We start from the raw sequence: 10,352 nt of genomic DNA on the forward strand, positions 1-10,352 counted from the left end.
GCGAACCGCCTGATTGTTTATTTATTTAATTATTTATTTACAACGTACTGCTAGCCGCGGTTGAGGCTGCCGCAGGTTTGGGAGATTGTATTATAGAAAACAAGCAACAAGATGGAACAGGAATTGTAGGTGCCCTTCAGGGGCAAAACAAAGGAACAAAAAACATTGAACAATTCGAACCACTGACATAAAACTAGTCAATTAACGGAGTGTGAAAATAAAACACACACATAATGAACATATTGAACAACACTGACATCAATGATGAGATTCAAATTAACCGTCCTTATGAATCATAAACAACACTGCACAAATTAGAGATGAATGAAGAAAGCGTAGTAGACTTGACAATATTATCCGGCAGAGAATTCTAGTCTCTAACAGCTCGAGGAAAGAATGAATACCTAAACGTATAATTGCTGAACCTATATTCATTTAAATGTTCACAATGTTTATCACGTGTATTTCGTGAAGTCGAAGGGTACATGAAACGACTGGCGTCCATTCTGAAGTAACCATTTAAAAGGAGGAACATAAACTTAAGGCGCGTGAACTTGGCATGAGCCCTTATATTTGGAATGCCAGCTTGATTCAAAAGTTTGGTTGGTGAATCATCACGTCTATATCTATTGTGTACAAATCTTGTTGATTTGCGTTGGACAGTCTGTAATTTTTGTGTTCATTGTTTCGCATATCGGAACCAGGCGATTATGCTATATTCGAGTATAGGACGAACTAGGGTGGTGTAAGCCAGAATTTTCGTATCAGGTGCTGCAGAGCTGTTTGCGCGCTTTAATGAATGGAGATCAGAAAGAGCCTTGCCTGCTATAAATGTAACATGTTTCTCCCATTTCAAGTCTGATGACAGTATCACTCCTAGGTACTTATACTCACTCACTTGTTTTATATATTATATATTATATTTATATAGAGAGAATAATATATATTGTAAGGCAACGCGAAGGTCGGACTTGGGGGATCAGGCTTTATTGCAGACCTGAAGCCTTGGTCGCGCACTGCAGCCAAACACACTCCGCGATGACGATGGGTATCTACAAGAGGGAGCAGGATGAAGATGAAGCAGCACGTTCAGCCGTGTGGAAGATGAAGCGCCACACAGTGCTCACACTATTTCGCCCGCGCAGTTGAAGCGGCCAGCCTGGCCGCAATTAGTACGCAGGATTGCGCCGAATAAAAGGTTTCATACGTGAAACGTGGACAACTTCAGTGCCACGGTAACGACTGTCCGGAGGAGGGTAAACAGGGGAGGCGCGATAGTTGACCGGGGAGGTTTTTGCAAGAACTGTGTAAGGACCAATGTAACGGTGCTGTAACTTGTCACAAAGGCCAGGAGTGCGTAATGGGGTCCAAAGTAACACCTCGTCGTCGGGACAGAACGAAACTTGGCGATGGGTTGCATCATAGTGGCACTTGCGGTCTTCCTGGCTAGCTTCCGTGTTGACGTGAGCAAGCCGGCGAGATTTGGCCACTCGGGAAAGGAACTGGTCAGGAAAAGAGGATGAGGAACTGGCAAGTGTAGAAAGGAAAGAGGCGTCAAGAAGGGTAGCGGGAGAACAGCAGTAAACGAAGAAAAACGGGGTGTAACTTGTGGTCCGCTGTACAGCCGTATTGTAGACGAACGTAACAAAAGGAAGTATTACGTCCCAGTTTCGGTGGTTTTGGTCGGCGTACATAGACAACATGTCAGAAAGCGTGCGGTGGAACCGCTCAGTCAATCCATTGGTCTGCGGGTGATAGCTGGAGGTCAATTTGTGATGTGTGGTTGAGGCCTCAATAACTTCGGCTACAATCGTCGACAGAAATGTCCGACCACAATCGCTGAGAAGCACTTGACGGGCCCCATGGCGCAGCACGAGCGATTCCAAAAAGAAGGTCACGACCTCATGTGCTGAGCCATTAGGCAGGGCAGCGGTCTCAGCATAGCGTGTTAGGTGGTCGACGGCGGTGACGATCCAGCGATTACCTCCTGCGGACAATGGGAGTGGCCCGTATAAGTCTATGCCAACAACGGCAAAAGGAGTAGCAGGGCAAGGTAGCGGCTGTAGTAGGCCAGCAGGAGGAGAAGTGGGCCGTTTGCGGCGCTGACATGGCAGACAAAAGGCGACGTATTTTGCCACATTTGAGGCGAGGCCTGGCCAGAAGAAACGGGTTTTCATGCGGTGGTAAGTTTTATGAAAGCCTAAGTGACCGGCTGTGGCATCATCGTGGAAAGCCGCCAGGATACGGGTGCGAAGCGCTCTCGGAATAACGGGGACCCAACGGGTGCCTTCAGAGCAATAAATATAACGGGAGAGCACGCCGTTGTCAAGTTTGAACTTTTGGAGTTGTCTGCGCATCCTAGCGGTAGGCGGGTGAGAAGCACCGGTGAGAAGGTTGATTAGGGAAAGACAGTAGGGATCTGCTCGCTGGTGTGAAATAATGGCGTAGCGATCTGGAGCAGCGGCAGGAGTAGCACAGGTGGTGTTTGGAGCTCTGGACGACATTGGCACGTCGAGGGTGCACGCAGAAAGGCGCGAAGAAGCACTAGGTGGTGATTCTGGGAGCGGGCAGCGGGAAAGAGCATCGGCATGTCGATGTTTGCGACCCGATTTGAATATGACATCGAAGTGGTATTCCTGCTAACGCAGAATCCAACGGCCCAGGCGTCCAGTCAAATTTTTGAGGGTTGATAACCAGCACAGAGCGTGGTGGTCGGTAACGATCGTGAAATGGAGGCCGTAGAGGTAGGGGCGGAATTTCTGAACTGCCCAAACGACGGCGAGGCACTCTTGCTCTGTGGTGGTGTAGTTGCGTTCCGCTGGTGTTAGAGTTCGACTGGCAAACGCAATTACCTTTTCCCGAGAAGTGGTATCACGTTGCAGAAGTACGGCGCCGATACCGAGGCTGCTGGCATCGGTGTGGAGAATGGTGGCAGCAGTGTCGTCGAAGTGAGCGAGAACAGGGTCCGAAGTGAGGGCATTCTTTAGGGTTTTGGAAAGCTTTTTCGCATTCTTCGGACCAATTGAAATTAGTACTGTCGGTAAGGAGGCGGTGGAGCGGTGCAGCAATGGTAGCGAAATTGCGAATGAAACGGCAAAAGTACGAAGACAGGCCAAGGAAACTGCGTAATTCCTTAGTCTGCTGAGGGCGTGCAAAGTTCAAAACTGCAGCAAGGCTTGTCACGGTCGGGTCGAATGCCATCGCGGCTGACGAGGTGGCCCGGGATCTTGATTTCTTTCTTGGCGAAATTACATTTTTTTGTGTTCAGCTGGAGACCGGCGGATGCCAGGCACGTTAATACTTAAGGCGGCATAAATGACCAGAAAACGTCGCAGAGAAAATAACTATGTCGTCCAGGTAGCACAAGCATGTTTTCCACTTAAGTCCTCTAAGAACAGTGCCAATCATGAGCTCAAACGTAGCGAGGGCATTACAAAGTCCAAAAGGCATGACATTGAACTCGTGAAGCCCGTCGGGAGTAGCGAATGCGGTTTTTTCTTTGTTGGCTTCGTGCATCGGTATCTGCCAGTAACCGGAACGCAAATCCAAAGTGGAGAAATATTCGGCGCCCTGAAGACAGTCTAGGGAGTCGTCAATTCGTGGCATAGGGTAAAAATCTTTTCGAGTGACTTTGTTAAGTGCACGGTAATCAACGCAAAAACGCACGGACCCATCCTTTTTTTTCACCAAGACGACCGGAGATGACCAGGGGCTAGCTGAGGGCCGAATAATGTCTCGCCGGAGCATATCATTCACATTATCTTCTATGGGTTTACGTTCTGATAAGGAAACACGGTAAGGGCGGCGGCTAACAATAGAAGTACCTTCTGTAATAATGCGGTGCTGTGCAGAAGACGTTCGGCCCAAGGTCGGAGAAGTGACATCAAATGAGGCTTGGTGTTTTCGAAGTAATTCCTGCAAAGCGTGGCGGTGAGTCGCAGGAAGGTCAGAATTGATGGTGCCAAAGAGAACACAGACAGAAGCCTCGGAAGAAGCTGCTGGTGAGGAAGAGGGGGCGGTAAGGGTGGTGAGGGACACCGGGTGAATGTCCAGGGCACAAGGAAAACATGTCCCTTTAGTCAGCACAATGGGCTCTGGGGAAGTGTTCGAAGCAGCGACAAGCGCTGTGCCATGCTCAAACCGAACAAGACTTGGTGGTAGCGCGATTCCACGGGTCAGATGGCGATCAAAAGGCACGATTAGCACATCGCCGTTATCAATGTCAGTAGAAGTAAGCGCGACAAGTTGTTCGCATCCAGGGGGCAACACTTAGTTAGTAGCGGCAAGCAGGCGGTGAAGGGGCTCGGGAGGTTCAGAAGACGGATCGCTCTCGTTCATGTAAATGACCCTGTCGCGACACGAAATGCTGGCTGATCCGGCAGACAGAAAATCCCAGCCTAAAATAATTGGGTGAGCGCACGGTGACATCACGGCAAATTGTACATGGTGGCGGACACCATCAACAAAAACTCGCACAGTACACTTAGCGAAACGCCGAATTATTGCCCCATTAGCTCCACGGAGTTCAGGTCCATCATAAGGCGTTTTCACTTTTCGCAAGCGGGAGCACAAGTCAGTGTGTATCACAGAAACAGCGGCGCCCGTGTCAATCAAAGCCTCAACAGATAAACCTTCAACCCACACTAAAATAATATTCCAGGGACGTTCCGGAGGATTTTTGGGATGGCCGAAGAGTACAGTTTTCCCTCCAAAAACTGCAGTGGTCAGTTTTCCGATTGGCGGGGGGTCGTTAGTGAAGCTTGACGGAGAGTTTAGGTTTAGCGGCGAAAAGGCGAAGGAGAACGGCGTCTTGAAGGCCTGTAACCAGCAGGCGGAGCGGGGCTTTCTGGTGGGGGTGATGAACGTCGGGAATAATCAGGGAATGAACGGTGGTTAGAGCCGGAAAAGCGAGGAGGGCAGTCTGCTTCAAATGAGTCGTAGCCGCGGCGTTCATTCTGCAGCCTGCGACGACAGAAGCGGGAAATATGACCTTGGTACCCGCAGTAATAACAAACAGGGCGGGCTGGGCGCCAGTTGGGGTAGTATGTCGGCGCCGCGGCAGGTGGTGCCAATGCAGCGACATGAGCAGTGGTAGGCGCCGGTGGCCTAGTCGCTCCTACTGCAAGAGGCAAGGACGTGACCTGGGCGTACGTTGGCACCTGACAGATGGTAGGAGCGACCGATGTTGGGGGGGGGGGGGGGAATAGGTCATTGAGGCCAGCTCTTCTTTGATAATGCTACGCAGGCCGGCACTTGAAGGATGTGGCTCAGATGCAGGGCGGCAGAAATTACCTTGAGCCGAGAGCTCTTCATGAATTAATCCGCGAATAAGCGCACAGAGGTCAGCGTCGGCAGTGAAACCAAATGAAGTGGGATCAGGCTGCAGGCGTATTGACTGTAGTTCGTCAAGGCGTTGACAAGTCGATATGATGGCGTCGATTGTGGTAGGGTTCGGCACTGCCAGGGCGTTATAGGCGAGTGGCCCAATACCTTTAAGGACGTGCCGAACCCGCTCGGCCTCAGGCATGGTGTCATTTATGCGCCGACAAAGTGCAAGGACATCTTCTATTTAAGAGGTATGGGTCTCATTGGACCGCTGAAGTCGGGCTTCTAGCTTCTTCTTGGCGGACTCCGTGCGAACAGTAGGAGCGCAGAAAATCTTGCGCAACTTTTGTTTAAAGGTAGCCCAGTCCGGAATCGTCGATTCATGATTTAGGAACCACGTTTTGGCCACATCCGTCAAATAAAAGGACACATTAATTAGTTTAAGAGAATCGTCCCACCGGTTGAAAGCACTGACTCGGTCGTAGCTGTCGAGCAGGTCATCAGCGTCGTCGCCGCGGAGACCGGCGAACATCTGCGGGTCGCGCTGACGGCTACTGACACTCCAAGTGGCAAGGGGAGCTGGAGTCGAGTTGATAGAAGCCGGAATAGCTGAGTGGCCCTCTTGAGTCATGACGATGGTGGTCGGGGTCAAACGGCGGCCAGAACGAAGCTCCAGGTGGATTCAAGTGACGAAGCAGCGGGGAAATCAAGGCGCACCTCCACCACATGTAAGGCAACGCGAAGGTCGGACTTGGGTGATCAGGCTTTATTGCATACCTGAAGCCTTGGTCGCGCACTGCAGCCAAACACACACCGCGATGACGATGGGTATCTACAAGAGGGAGCAGGATGAAGATGAAGCAGCACGTTCAGCCGTGTGGAAGATGAAGCGCCACACAGTGCTCACTATATATATATATATATATATATATATATATATATATATATATATATTATTATTATTATTATTATTATTATTATTATTCTCTGCCAGTTCTTTCTCAGCCATGAGCGAGGCAACCGGTGGAAGTACTTCGTCTGCCACTGCGTGCACAGTTGGTCCGCCTTGTGCAACCACCGCCTTTCCTGTTGCAGCCCAGGCAACATATACGTTTTGCTCAAGAACTGTGATTGGAGTGTCTCCTGAAAAAGGATGTGGGTGAAAAATAAAAAAGTTGTATGTAACTATACATACACGTCTTGCTAGAATTCGTTTCCTCAGGCTATCAAAAAGCTAAAAAAGCTGATGAGCTGCGCTCAAATGTCGCCTAAGGTAGTAACATAATCATCGGTAATTTTTTAGCCTTCTTTACTGTTATGTCAGTTCTCTTCCTCCTGTAATTGGTATTCTTCTTTATAATTGTTTTTTTTAATCTTTCTATTCAGCTTCTCTCTTCTTTTCCTTAATTGCTTCCTTTCTCTGTTATCTTGCGTGGATTCGCTTCGTATATGCCCTAGTTCTTGCTTCTGCAACTTAACTTCTTGATTCTTCTTCGTGGTTCTCTTTATTTGTTGTGTCTCTTTTCTACCTTGATGTCACCTTTTGCCCTACTTAACATATTTTGTAAGCTCTTATAAAACAGCTAAAATTACTATAATATACCCTTGTTTGACAGCATTGAGAGTGTGATCTGTAATGACTTCTGTCATGTCCTGACTAAAATATCAAGGTTTGTCTTTTTGCACATTACTGGCAAATCTCCTTTTAAGTAGCCAGCCACATTGACCAGATTGCATTAAAGACCGCATTACAAATTATTAATGAGTAGTGTGCAAAGTGAGAAATGGACATAAACTACAGTAAGTCTATGTACACCACAGTGATAATTAAATTAGAAATGTCAGCGCCGTTGAATGTGATATGGTAAGCCTATAAGGCTCGTGAATCACATTAACTGCTTAGGTGTAACCATATCTATGTCCTCAGCTGGAAAGCACACTCTATTTAACATACGCTTTTCAGTTGAAAAAAAGCTTTGGTACTAATACAGAAAGTTGCAGCTCACTCCTGAAAAGACAAAATGTCAGCATATTTGAATTTTGCCCGCCGGACGTTGGAGTACGCGAGAGTCGTGTTGGAGCTGTTCAAAAAATGTCACTTAGAGAAAATTGAAAACGTTCAAAGGAGAGTAGCGAGGTTTATCTTATCTCTTAGTTAATGTTGAAAATTTGGCGTGTTGGTACATAGTTCTCAAAAAAGCACCGCAAAAAAGTAGGGGACAACAACGGGAGCCAGCGCCTGTCCTTGTCGTCTCGTTCTTGTGCGCATCTTTTTTGCGCTGCTGTTGTAAACATTTAGTGCTCCTTCGACAACAGAATACTAAAATGGTCGAGACATTTAACCTATCTCCTCTTTCACAACGCAGAAGGATAAGGCTAGCTAGATTTAAATTTCTCTATCTCATTCGCCACAACTTATGCAACATGTACACACCGCAGTACCTAAAGCAGCGCATGTCTCGGGAAGTCGGACAGGCACCAAGGCCAAATCTAATCCTTGTGACTCCGAATAGATACATATAAATACTCGTTTTTCAGCTAACAATCAATAAACGAGTGGATTTAAGAGGGGACGTTGTTGGGCTAGTCGGTCATACATACTTAAAAAACGGAATTGCGCTAAATGTCCTCTTCTCGTCCGTGTCTTTTTTAGCGCAATTCCCTTTTTTAGGTAAATGAGTGGAACTCACGGCCCCATGAAATACTAACAGCAAATACTGTAAATAAATTTCAATCCACAATTAATTATCTTTTTTTCAGTGGCTAGAAATACGTAGCTAAGAATTCAATCATGGTGTGTTTATTTTCTAAATGTACATTTATTCCTGATTGTAATACATTTGTTTTACTTTGCGGTTGTGGAAAGATGACATCCTGAGGAAATTCTGTTATGTATTGCATTGTTGCAGTTGCATTTCTTGTATATTCGACTTGTATGACCTGGTTTGAGCATAGAAGTTCTCCTATTCTGTAACTGTATTGTAACTACCTTCTAACGGCATCAGGCTAATAGTATTAATAAATAAGTATACTTGCCATTGCCGTGGAGGTTTGGTTTCTCTGCACGCCCGTCTACACGAACAGAAACCTATTGACTGCGCGCATAGGTGAGCTCGTGCAGTATGTCACCTATCTAGCTTCCTTTGCTTTCCGTTCCCTTTTTTTACACATTCAGTTCGTGTTCTGCGAGTGCCTCTAACAAGATGGCCGAGGAAGCGCGTTCCAGTAGCCTTCCCAAGGGGATTCGTTCCCGTTCCGCGCACCTTTTCACAACGGTATGGGTAAGACAGCGGACCATGCGTGCATGGGGTGTGAAGGAGCAGGGTGAGCTGGCCACGCATTCCGCCGAGCGTCACTTGGCTGCTTTGTACTTAGTCCAGCAAACCTTGCGCCAGCGGACCGCTCTGGCACGCGTGTCACGTTTCGTTGGCCAACCGCTGGGAACGTTGCATCCGCGTGCGCTTGACGCCCACCAGCTGTTTCTACCCCGAGTTACGATGAAGCCGAGGGAGGTGCCTCCTGGTTTCCATCGTTTCCCTCAGTTTCATCTTGGCATTCTTTTTAGGTCACCAACATACGTGCTTGAATAAAATGAGAGCGTGATACACTTCTGAGGCTAGACAAATTTCGCAGAGCCCGTTTCGTCACTAGCTTCTCACGAAGACCATCACTGCCCGGAACGAGATAAAAAGAAAACCATCGAGCAGCAGTGGAACAAAACCCCATAACATACATAACATACGACAGCGATGAATTCCGGTATTACTACCAACTTGCACGCGCTGAATGCCATCAGTTATCAGCCTAACGTAAACCACTGCTGGAAAATGCCGCTTCTGTACCTTCATAGTTCACAACACACTATCGCGACTGGCTTCAGAATTGCGGAGATCACACGAAATGGTGTTATTACTCCACTGCTATTCTGGTTAGTAGTTTAAAGCAGCGGTTAACTTCTTAATTACCGCAAATGTAATTTTGATAAACAGCCCTAGTTCGGAAGCAAATAGAACAGCGCGCGCTATTCCGACACAGTTAAATATCAGGAGGTGTCTCAAAGTTTGCTTTTAGGGCCAACGCAACAGCGCATTTAACTCGACCTTTCCAATCTGCGATTTGTTTCTCGCCTTAGTATGAAGCACTCATAAAATCTTTTAAGCCAAGCAATGGTATCGCTTGTTCCTGCCCGATTTTTGACTTGCCACGTAGATGGCGATGTCATAGAACACGCGTCAAGTGACGTGTAATTCAAACAGTGCTTCCACACGATCTCATCTGAATATTCAGGTTAATTCTCGTACAAAGCCTAGCAAAATCGCCTAGTGAAAGTATGTCCGCCTTTACTGCTTTCTTACTCCCACTATAAAAAAAATGCACCTTAGCACGCATGTTACAGGCATCCCAACACTGACGTTCTTGTCTTCTTCCAAAAAAAACGCCATTTGTTCACAGTCACTGCAACTGATGCAGCGCTCAAATAACTCAACTGAACGACGAAGACCAGCTGCGATGCTCGAGCTTGCTGGTAAGCCTAGACTGGCTGTGTTGTGCTCTTCGCCTTACAGGTTATCCTCATTAAAACCCCTTTCACTTGGTGGAGGTGAGAATTTCCTGCCTCCCTGGAGCTCCGCAGCCGCACACTTCCGACAACGGCCATGACCGACGCTACCACTCCTAGTTCAGCGGGCTCCTCGTCCCCCGTCGTCTGCGCGGGAGCTTTGCGCCAACGGGACCCTTCTATCTTCAACGGAACCGGCGACACGACGTGGAAGGCTGGCTATCCTCATATGAGCAATGCCTGGGTGGCCGTGCATAGCTTCCCGGCGAGAATTTTACAAGTTATATTGAAGATGTTGTAGACCTGTGCAAGCACGTGGACGTTTCATTGACGAAACACACCTCTACTGATCACATTTTACAAGGAATTGACGACGAAGCGTTCCAGATGCTTCTGGCAAGAAATCCAGCAACCGTCGTCGACGTTATCAATGCATGCCAAAACTAGGATTAATTACGCAAGCGCCGTA

The sequence above is a fragment of the Amblyomma maculatum genome, chromosome 6 (genome assembly GCF_055883805.1).
Source record: "Amblyomma maculatum isolate TAMU_Amacu chromosome 6, ASM5588380v1, whole genome shotgun sequence".
In the NCBI taxonomy this organism is placed as follows: domain Eukaryota; kingdom Metazoa; phylum Arthropoda; class Arachnida; order Ixodida; family Ixodidae; genus Amblyomma; species Amblyomma maculatum.